The sequence below is a fragment of the Carya illinoinensis genome, chromosome 12 (genome assembly GCF_018687715.1).
Source record: "Carya illinoinensis cultivar Pawnee chromosome 12, C.illinoinensisPawnee_v1, whole genome shotgun sequence".
NCBI classification, from domain to species: domain Eukaryota; kingdom Viridiplantae; phylum Streptophyta; class Magnoliopsida; order Fagales; family Juglandaceae; genus Carya; species Carya illinoinensis.
The window spans coordinates 16,588,993-16,600,415 of record NC_056763.1 but is presented as its reverse complement, the minus strand read 5'-3'; the positions used below and the strand labels follow the sequence as shown (position 1 = coordinate 16,600,415).

The following is an 11,423-nucleotide window of genomic DNA, read 5'->3' as shown; positions in this document are numbered from 1 at the left end:
TAGTTGTTGTTTTGGATTGGAGAACAAACAATGAAGTGTCAGCTTTGTTTTCATGAAAATTGAGTGACTTAAGCTTGTTAGATAGCTTTGAAAACCTAAGCTTGTTAGATAGCTTTGAAAACCAAGCTTGTGGAGCTTGCCGCAAACCATAAAGACTTGTGCAACTTAAAAACATAATTTGGAAATTGAGGATGAGCGTAACCTTGTGGTTGTGTCATAAACACGTCTTTATGTAAATCATCATGCAAGAATGCATTTTGCACATCAATTTGTTGAATAGGCCAATCATGAGTGACTGAAACTAAAAGGATCAATCTAATTGTAGCATGCTTAATAATGGGGCTAAATGTTTCAAAAAAATCAACTCCCTCTTGTTGATGGAAGCCTTTGGCAACTAATCGAGTTTTGTGACACTCTATAGTCCCATCAGCTTTCCTTTTGATTCGATAAACCCAACAGCAGCCCACAAGATTTTTATCTGGTGAGTGTGGAACTAGAGACAAAGTACCACTTTGAAGCAATGCATTAAATTCTTTGTTCATAGCCTCACACCACGGAGTTGATTTTGAAGCTTCAGTAAAACAGCTAGGCTCCTTGTTAGTGGGAGAGCTTTCGGCCAGCAATGCATGAGGTAGGGGATGCCTAACATAATCATTAGATTGCTTGCGAGGCTTGTGAATATTATTCTTGGACCTTGTTGTCATTGAATGAGTGTTTGACACATGAGTTGAATTTGTATCATTTACAGGCAAAGCCGAAGGGAATTCTAATACTTGGGGTTGATTAGTACTAGCGAGACCGTTGATATCATTATCTGAACCTACAGAGGGAGATAAACAAGATGCAACAGTTCTAGTAGAAACATGGTTAGATTGCAACTCTATAAAACTGGTTGGAGGTGAGACACATATGTTGGAAGGAAGACAGATATATTGCGGATTAGATGCAAGAGGAGTATGTGTTTTGATGTAGGGGAAGAAGTTTTCATAAAAAATGACATGTCTTGAGACGTAAGTTTTGCCAGTGGAAAGATCAAGGCACTTGTATCATGATGACAAAGACTATAGCCAATGAAGATGCATGTTTTGGGGCGGAGGTTGAGTTTGTTTGGATTGGAAGATCGTAGGTTAGGCCAACAAGCACAACCAAAAATAAGCAAAAAGGAAAAGTCAGGCATATGATTATATAGAACTTCATATGAAGACTTTTGCTTCAATACGGGTGTTGGGAGTCTGTTAATGATGAATGTGGCTGTTTGAAAAGCTTCTTCCCAATAAAGTAGAGGTAAGTTAAAGTGAGCAAGCATGCTTAAACCGACTTCAACTATTTGTCGATATTTTCTCTCAATTGTACCATTCTGTTGATGAGTATATGGACAAACAAGTCTGTGATTGATTCCAGTTTGCTTAAAATAGTTGTTTAAATGTCGAAACTCACCTCCTCAATCTAACTGGATAGATCAAAGTATTTTTCAACATAGGCTTGAAACTAAGGGAATATGGATTCAACATTAGACTTGAGTTTTATTGGAAACAACCAAATAAATTTAGAGAAATCATCAAGGAAATTGATATAATATTTTGCACCAGTAGTAGAGACCACGAATGTTGGGCCCCATACATCAGTGAAAATTAAATCTAAAGGAGAAGAAGAAACATTATTTGAGTACTGAAATGGCAAGTCATGACTTTTGGCCAACTGACATTCAGAGCACACATTGTGTTGTTTATGGTTTTCTACTTGAAAATGGATGGATGAGAGAACTCTGTTGACAACCGGTGTGGATGCATGTCCAAGATGACGATGCCATTCACGAAGGGATATGCGAACTGTTGAGAGGGCTGTGGACAACAAGATGGAGAGGTAAACTGATAGAGTTCATTATTGAGTTGGCCTTGATGACAGACCTTCCCCGCGTAATCCTTCACAAGAAAGAAATTATCATGAAATTCAAAATAAACATTGTTATCAATGCAAAATTTTGAATGGATAACAAGTTTTTCTAAATTTGGGGAACAAGAAGAATTTGATTAAGAACAAAGTTAGAGTTGGCAGTCGTAAGTTTAGAAGAACTAGTTTTAGAGATTCACAAACCTTGCCCATTTCCTACTTGAACATGATCAGTACCCTGATAATCATCAGTCTGAAGATTCATATTGTTGAGATCATTAGACACATGGCGTGTTGCACCAATATCGGCATGCCATTCGGTTTCCCAATTTCCAGCCAGGGTAGCAACCATTGCTTGCTTATTTTCTAGTTTTGAATCCCGATAAGGAAGATCAAAACGGTCATAGCATTTGCAAGCCAAATGGCTGGGTTTATTACAAACCCGAAATATTAATGAGTTTTGATCATTATTGCGGGAATTGTTGTTGTAGCCACCACGATTTCCACGCCCCCTTCCTCAAGGACCACCTCTTCCTCTGGCATGTTGTTGATATTTTCTTTGTGCAACGTTGACAGAGGTTGGTGGCACTGGAGATGTGAGTTGATGCTAGGAGAGATGAGCCCCCATTGTGAGCAAAAGAGAATAAATTTCTTCAATGGTGACTGTGTCAATGCGAGATGAGATTGAGGCAATGAAACTATCATATTCATGGCCTAATCCTACGAGTACATGGGTGATAACATCTTCACAACTCATTGGTTGTCCTGCAACAACTAATTCATCAGTGAGTTTCTTAATAAAAAGAAAGTATTCAATGGTAGACTTGCTAACTTTTGTTGCCGTAGCCAATTGAGTGCGAATTTGAACAATTCTTGCATGAGATCGTGAGGAGAAAGTTTCATCAAATGCACACCATACAATAGATAAAGTAGTGTGATTCACTACTTGAGGAAGAAGCCATTCAGTGAGGGAAGACATTAGTGTACTAAGAATAATGTTATCTTGGCGCATCCAATGAGAGTAGGCAGGGTTTGGTATTTGAGAGATAACATTGCTTTCTGGTTGAAAGATAGAGATGGTTTTGGGATGTTTAGGGATGATACCATCAAGATATCCAAACAGGTCTTGGCCACGAAAGTAAGGCACCATTTGTGCCTTCCAAAGGATGTAATTCTCATGGCTTAATTTGACAGTCACCAAATTTGACACGGTGATAACAGAGGGAGATTGGGAGTTTTAGGTATTGGTAGTAATAGAAGAAACTGGAGATGAGGAAGACATGGCTTAGACGTTGGTCTTTTACAGCTAATCTGATACCATGTAAAGAAATAGAAGATAAAGGTGTTTGGAAGAATTCTCTTTATTTTCACACAGTTTATAACTTGCGGTATACATGCAATATATATAAAAGCATCTGCAACTGATTTGCTAAATATCATCAACGTTTAAATTTGTAATTTAAACTATGTACAGCTATACAATATCAAGGCCTCAAAATCATATCTTCCTCATTCCTGGCTTTCAGCTTGAATTTCAGTATTAATGGATTGCAGCAAATCTGTTATAGCAGGATCAATCTGCCTTAGTTTCAGCAAGATCATGCTCCTGATCTTCAGCAGTGATTTCATTTGAAATCACTTGATCTTCTACAGATAGATTACCAGAGAGAACTAGAAAGTTAAATTTGTACACGGGGGCTAATAATGTAGTTAACTTGCTTGCTAAATTAGCTTTTAATTTTCTTATAGAAAGGGTCTAGATTGAAGAAGCCCCTATAGAGATTTTACATACACTTCCTCCGAAGGTGACCCGTAATATGATTTTGCTTTGAGTTGAGTCATTTGATTGGCTTACGAGCGGAAACTTTGGCGAACAGAACCACGCGGATGATCAGCCTTAAAATCAAGTAATTAATAATTGAGACTTGACTAATTGTGGGATCGGAGGCATGTGGATCGTCCGTCCAACAAGCTACATGCGTAGCAGCAGCCAAGAAGCTTCATCCATAGTGGGAATAATTGAAAATTTTAGAACAATTTTTTGTTGATTAAGTTGATTTTCATAGCATATCATTATTAATGTTTTGATTTTTTTTAATGATCTTTGTATTATTTAATTATATTATAAGTTTTCAAAAATAGATTGAATAGATCAATTATAAAATAAAAAATTGAAAACTAAAGTCTAACTAAGATTAAGGTGCCATTTGGATAGTAAGTTGAGATTAGATCATGAGTTGAGAGGAAACTGTTCTTGTGTCCAAGCGGAAACTAATGTGAACATGATCTGATCATTTAATTATAATGATGTTGCTATGCTAAATAACATTAAGAAATTGAATAATGAGATGAGATGAGATGAGATGATTTTATGTGAAAGTTTAAAATTGAATAAAATATTGTTAGAATATTATTTTTTAATATTATTATTGTTTTTATATTTGAAAAAATTGAATTATTTATATTTTGTATGGAAATTTGAAAAAGTTGTAATAATGAGATGAGATGAAACCATTTCTGTATCAAAATGGGGCAAATAATCTTGATGTGATCTCGAGACAAAATAATAATATTTATAATAACAATAAAGGAAAATGCATCCATAGTTTCCTCCAAATTACAAAGTAGTTGCTCAATCCCAGCAAAGTAATTTCCTTTCAAGTACTTTATACCCACTATAAAACATTTAGGTAGATCATGCTCACATCTCATTCCACTTCTCCCATTCACACAAACATTCACATATTTTGTAGGTGAAAAAAGGAAGAGCTAGGGTTTTGCTGCAATGGAAAGAAAACCCTCCTCGTATCATGATTCGTGGGATGACCAGTGGAAAGGCAGCAACCCAGACCCGGCTCCTTCGGTCACCGCTGCCACTGCCGAGAAGAGTAGTATCGATTCAACAACTGCCGATGACAAAAACAAGTTCGGAGAAGGACTTGGAAAAGTCAAGGTCATGGCTTCAAATGGCATGAAGAAGGTCAAGGAAAGTACTTCCTTGGGCCTTCAGTGGATCAAGGACAAGTACCATGAAATTAGCGAGAAGAACTGAAGTATCTCTGCCTTAGTTTGATTGTACAACTCTCTCCTATGCATCCTTCCTGAATTTCACCATCTTACTCTTCTTGATAAGAATAATTTGTCTGGAAAACAAATTTCGTGCATCTATAATTTTAAGTTTTAATGTTAAATTTGTGTTCCTCGCACATATTAATGAGAATTCTGATAGGAAAATGATACTTAATCCCATATTTTTGTCTCCTCAAAATTACCGCTTGAGTATTTTAATTTTTTTTCTTAATAGTTAAAGAACTAGTGAATGTTAGTGAAGCTGTGAATTTTTTGTTTTTTCTCTTATTGCAGGTTAAGGATGTTTAAAAATTATTTGAAAAAATATATGAAAAAATGTTACAATTTGCACTATTAATGGTATTAATTTTGAAGGAGCAAAAACACGAGAATAAATAGCAAAACCCTTTCCGATATAAAGGAACAAAAATTGGAAGATCTAGATTCAGAAAATTATTGTAATTAAGAGGTAGGTTTTAAACTGTTGGGAATTTGGACCTTCCAAATTCAGCCCCCTAGGATCTACCCTTTGCAAGAATAACAAGAAAAATAGAGAAATAATAACAACACAAGAAATTTACGTGGAAACTCCAAAACAGGAGAAAAACCACCAGACCCAGAGAAGAAAATTCACTATGTGAAAAATTGTTACAATCACACAATTTTTCTCCTCACCACACCTACAAAGCTACCCCACTAGTAAAACTTTAACTTTACACATCTTCCCCTTTTACAAAAGGTTAATAGAGGAATTTAACTAAAGTCAAAAGTTACTAGATAAGCTTTCAACTGGTGCACTTAAACTAAGAGGCTAAGCCTCTTATTTATAACCTTAAAACTCTGCTTCTTTCTTATTTCCCACCGGTGTGGGATTACAAAAGTCACAAAAGTCAACAATCTCCACCTTGTGACTTTGACTGGTCCCACAGTCAAACTTCACCTCAATGAAGATCTTCATAGCTTCCGCTATCATGCTTCACCATAAAAGCATACCCACTCAGAATAAACCAATTCCAAGCATTTCACTTCGGCCCATGTCAAAAAACAACCTTGCTGAAAATTATGGTGTAACTTCCATGTTTGGCTCTCCTGGAAGTTCATTAGCCATCGACATGAATTTCCACCACACACCCTGCATCAATGCCAAACCAATGCCTGTGTGCAAACTTGTGGACCCGCTAATATTAACACATCCTCTATCATGGCAACTTTGGAAATTAGCGGCATGCCATGAGGATGTACATGTCTCCTTTTAAAGATCAAAATCTTCCATGGAGAGAGACACAATATTAGCATCAATATCAGTATCTCCATTTACTGACTTGGAGCCACTTGCCGAACCTGCTCCAGCTCTTGGACGATTTTTCTTGACGTGCCCAGATTGTCCACACTCCCAGCAGACTACTTTCTTCTTGATGGAGTTCTTCATCTTCCCATTTCCAGCTGCTACCATCGCTAAGTTCTCAAGTGGAACATTACTTCCACTACTTAGTCTTCTCTCTTCAGAAAAGATTTTACTGGTAACCTCTGAAAAAATAATTTTCTCCTTCCCATGTATCAAAATAGGTTTCATGTGCTCATAGGAAGGTGGAAGAGACCAGATGAGTCTCAAGGCTTGATCCTCATCATCAATTTTAACTCCAATAGCTTCTAGCTCAGCGACAATGCCATTGAGAACACTTAAATGATCTGAAATAGTTGTACCTTCATTCATCCGCAGTGTATGAAACTGCTCCTTCAGGTACACACGATTTGAGACGCCTTTCGTCTAATACAACTCTTCAAGTTTTTCCCAGAGTTCCTTTGCCGTAGATATTCCATGCACATTTGCAAGAACATTTTTGGCCAGGCACAGACATATCGCACTTGCTGTTCTCAAATCCAGATCCTCCCAATCTTCGTCGCTCATTTTAGATCTGCTACTTTCACCAGTCACACTAGTACCAATGCTGACTTCATGTGTTGGTCTGCCCTTCAATGCCTTGTGTAATCCTGATTGAATCAAGACATCCTTGACTTGTACTTGCCACAAGCCAAAATTGATTCTCCCATTAAATTTCTCCACCTCAAATTTGACAAGATTTGAAGGCCTACTTCCTGACATTGCTTTGATGAATTTACTGTAGAAATGAATAGTACCTCACTAATTCAGTTCCCAGGAAAGATTGGAGGGTCACAATGGACACACTTAAAATTTCCAATCTCCTAGACAGAACCTCCTTAGACTGTACGTATCCACACTACCACACCAAAGCTCCACTCCACAAAAAGAGCCTAGTGGCTCTGATACCAATTGTTGGGAATTTGGACCTTCCAAATTCAGCCCCCTAGGATCTACCCTTTGCAGGAATAACAAGAAAAATAGAGAAATAATAACAACACAAGAAATTTACGTGGAAACTCCAAAACAGGAGAAAAACCACCAGACCCAGAGAAGAAAATTCACTATGTGAAAAATTGTTACAATCACACAATTTTTCTCCTCACCACACCTACAAAGCTACCCCACTAGTAAAACTTTAACTTTACACATCTTCCCCTTTTACAAAAGGTTAATAGAGGAATTTAACTAAAGTCAAAAGTTACTAGATAAGCTTTCAACTGGTGCACTTAAACTAAGAGGCTAAGCCTCTTATTTATAACCTCAAAACTCTGCTTCTTTCTTATTTCCCACCGGTGTGGGATTACAAAAGTCACAAAAGTCAACATAAACAACTCTGTAAACTTGGCCTTTTCTTCTTCTCACTCGTTTTTAAAATAGCTAGCTAGCTATTACTCAATGCATTTAAAATGCACGGTATACAGTATATATATTTGAAAAATGCTATTTGACCCCTTCAATTTTATAGTTTAAAGTTACTGCTTGAATTTTTTTATTTTTTTATTTTATTTAATGATTAAAGAATTGATTATTATCAAAAGTTATATATTTTTTTAATGGTTAAGAATGTCATAAAACATTTATAAAAAATGATATTAGAAAAAAAATCCTCGCATTTGTGCTAGCGACACACTTAGCGGTAAGTGCTAGGCAGCCCGCTAGAAGTAGGACTGTTCATACGGGCCGGAACCCGGAGAAACCGGATTTCGGTTACGGGTTTCGGCCCGGATCCCAGATTACATAATCCGGACCTATACAGTCCGGATTCAGTATTAAAATCCGGGTTTCGGATTGAAAATCCGATACCCGGATTTATATATATACACATTATGTTTTACAGTGATTCAGCATCTAGGTTTTCTGTTTCCGCCGTTCTCCTCTCTCTCTCTCTCTCTCTCTCTCTCTCTCTCTCTCACGTGAACCAGTCCTCTTTGCACAGACCTCTCTCACGCGAAACCATTCTCGCGCGAAACCAGTCCGCTCTGCATAGTCCTCTCTGCTCAGACCTCTCTCACGTGAAACCAGTCTCCATATTGTGTTTTTGGTTCGTTCTCTTGTAGGCTGTAAGTTTCTCTTCACTTTTCTCTATTTTTGGCCTTACTTTATCATTTTAATTTTGCCAATACAGTCCAAATCTTGCTGATAAAATGCACACTCTATCTCTGTAAACAAAATTTGGGTGCTTTGAGATTAAAATTTGGGTAGATCGAACTAGTTCTCTTCTTTGTGATTCGGTGAAAATTTGGGATCTTTCTTGCTTTAATATTTGGGTAGATCTGGGTACCCTAATGGGTTAGTACCTGATAAGATATGTTTTTTTCGGATGGCCTGTTTTAGTCAGTTACGATTGCAAGGAATGAATTAAAGCACTGACTAAAACAGGCCATGCCCCTAGTATGCAAGTGGTCCTAAGGAAGTGTCTGTTGCGATTGCAAGGAATGAAATATGGCCTGTATTTTTGTGGGTTTGGTGTGTCCAAAATTCCAAATCCCTCATCTCCATGTTGTGTTTAATATTATTTCATTGTTATGTCTAAATTATTTAGATAATGTTTGCTTACAGTGTGGCAATTAGTCTATGGCTGCTTTAACATGTGGCTCTGAAATCATTTCTGGGTTATAAAAGGAAAAAGCCTTAAAACATTGTTTTATTTTTTCATTTTCTATGTTTTAACTGTGGCGATGTCTGACTTTAAATATGGAGCTCTAATAACGTATTTTTGAGTTCATAGGTTGCTTGGAGATGCAAGTTCTTAATGCTATTTTGTTGGTGACCGTATTTCATAATATAAGTCCTTTGGCAAACTTTGCCATAACTTGAACTGCATGCAGCAGATTAACCATATGGTTAGTGGCATTGTCATGCCGGCTGGGTCCTCTCTACTTGGGAAGAGGACCCCAAGTAGAAGGCTTAGATCATTCTTCTTAAATGGAAATCACCTTACCTATAAAAAAAAAAAAAAAATCCCTATTTGTACCCAGGGCTGCTTTGTCAACCTGTGTTTGTTTGTGTTAACCTTTACTTCAGCCTATATTATATTGCTAGGCCAACTCTTATACCCTAAGATCTTTTTGGAGTCGTTGAAAAAATAGAAAATATATGTAGAGAGAGGTGAAATCAATTTCAGAGCTAGACAGAGTAGATTAGTAAAAAAATAGGAAGTTGTGTGTATTTATGGACTCTCTCTCTCTCTCTCTCTCTCTCTCTCTCTCTCTCTCTCTCTCTCTCTCTCTCTCTCTCTCTCTCTCTCTCTCTCTCTCTCTCTCTCTCTCTCTCTCTCTCTCTCTCTCTCTCTCAATTAGGAAGTTGTGTGTATATCCTAAAAAAGCTTTAAACTTGTGTTCTAATTGTTTTTAGGTGTGTTCTTTTGCAGGTTTTAAGGTTCCTTTCAACATTTTGAGACTACATCCTTCTTGTACTATTATTGGACTTTTAAATAACAATGTCAATTTTTATAGTCCTTTGGGTGTAGAGGTTGCAAGAATGTTCTTACCAAATTAGTTCATATTTGTTGTTGTGTATTGGAGTTTAATTAAAGTAATGTATGTGGTTTGTAATGTTCTAAACAAATCAGTTCAAACAATATAATATGTAGTGAATTTTTTTTTCTTCTTTTAGGTTAATTAGTTGTTTATAGTGTTAGGTATGTGTTAATTAGTTGATATTTTTATCACTATGGACAATGATATAAAAAAATATAAGTTTTTATATAATAAAAAAATTTTGCATTTCAACATTATTTCTTAAAAAATCAATAAAATATTGGATTTTTTATAAACATTTTTTCAACATAAAAAAATTAATAATAGAACGACTTCAATTTAAAAAAAAAAAAATCCGGGTTGTATACGGAACCCGAATTTCCGGTTTGTAGAAATCCAGATTAATCCGGGTTTCGGACCGGGTCATAACCCGGATATATCCGGTCCGAAACCCGGTCCGGATTTGCAACCCGGGTTCCGGACTGGGTATACCCGGATACCCGTTCCGAAACCCGGTCCGAATTTGCAACCCGGGTTCCGGACTGGGTATACCCGGATACCCGGTCCGAAATCCGGTTGAACACCCCTAGCTAGAAGCATCCTATATATTTTTATATATATATATGGTACTTTTTTTTTTCTTTCTTTTTTTAACTCAGAGAATATATATATATATATATACTTATTTAAGCCATAAATAAAAAATAAAGCCATACGCTAGGAAGTACCTCTGAACAAACTAGTTATTTTAGGCAAATAGTCTCGATCGTCAGAATCTAAGGTACAAAAGGTGCGGATTTGAGATCCCTCCAGCCACTTCAAAATATTCAAATTTGAGTACTGAAGAGTAAAAAATATATAAAAAGAAAACAAAGGTAATGGAATTTTGAATTAATGGAGTAGTTCTAGTCTTATGTTCTCTTGTTAGCCAATAGATTTAGATAGTCCAAGAGAGGGGTGAAAGTGATTTGTGTTAGCATTCCCGTGAAAGGACTGTCCAAGGTATCTACTGTAGGCTGCGATAGAAGAGCGCATTAACTTCGAAATTTGGGGAAAACAACAAACTAGGCTAGAAGGGCATATTGGGTCAACCAGAATTTTTTAAGCAATCGTATAGCTTAACTGCTTAAGAGATCGTACAGTGCTTGGCCTCCATGCACCGATTGTAAGGGGACGATATAAGGCTGTACAGAAACTAACGAAACCGACTGTCGCCGGTCGAAACAAATAAAATATACAATTTATATTAGACACACACTAAGTAGATAAATTGAAGGGACATAACAGTATTACCCAATAAATATACACAGAATCTTTCAGTGGGCATTACGCACTGATTAGACTGGTAATTTTAAAGGCTTAACATCGATAATTTGTTGAAACTTTTAACCTTTAGAATCACTCTACAAATACTGACTAAACGGTAGCTTCTTCTTTTTTTTTTTTTAATCTTTTTAGCAATAAATAATAAATTGACATCAATCCTATACATACAGAATAATAAAACATCTTAATCTTGACTATTGGTAGACAATATCTTATATTAAAACATCTTAATCTAGACTATTGGTAGGCAATATGCTTTTTTCTTTTTGACGACT

At 36.4% G+C, this 11,423-nt stretch overlaps 1 long non-coding RNA gene across 1 annotated transcript; it reads left to right on the top strand.

The window, feature by feature from the left end:
- The first annotated feature begins 8,228 nt into the window (after positions 1-8,228).
- LOC122290428 lies at positions 8,229-9,957 on the top strand. The gene is made up of 2 exons (XR_006236387.1): positions 8,229-8,384; positions 9,714-9,957. It is a non-coding gene; the product is annotated as an uncharacterized LOC122290428 (long non-coding RNA).
- Positions 9,958-11,423: the final 1,466 nt, after the last annotated feature.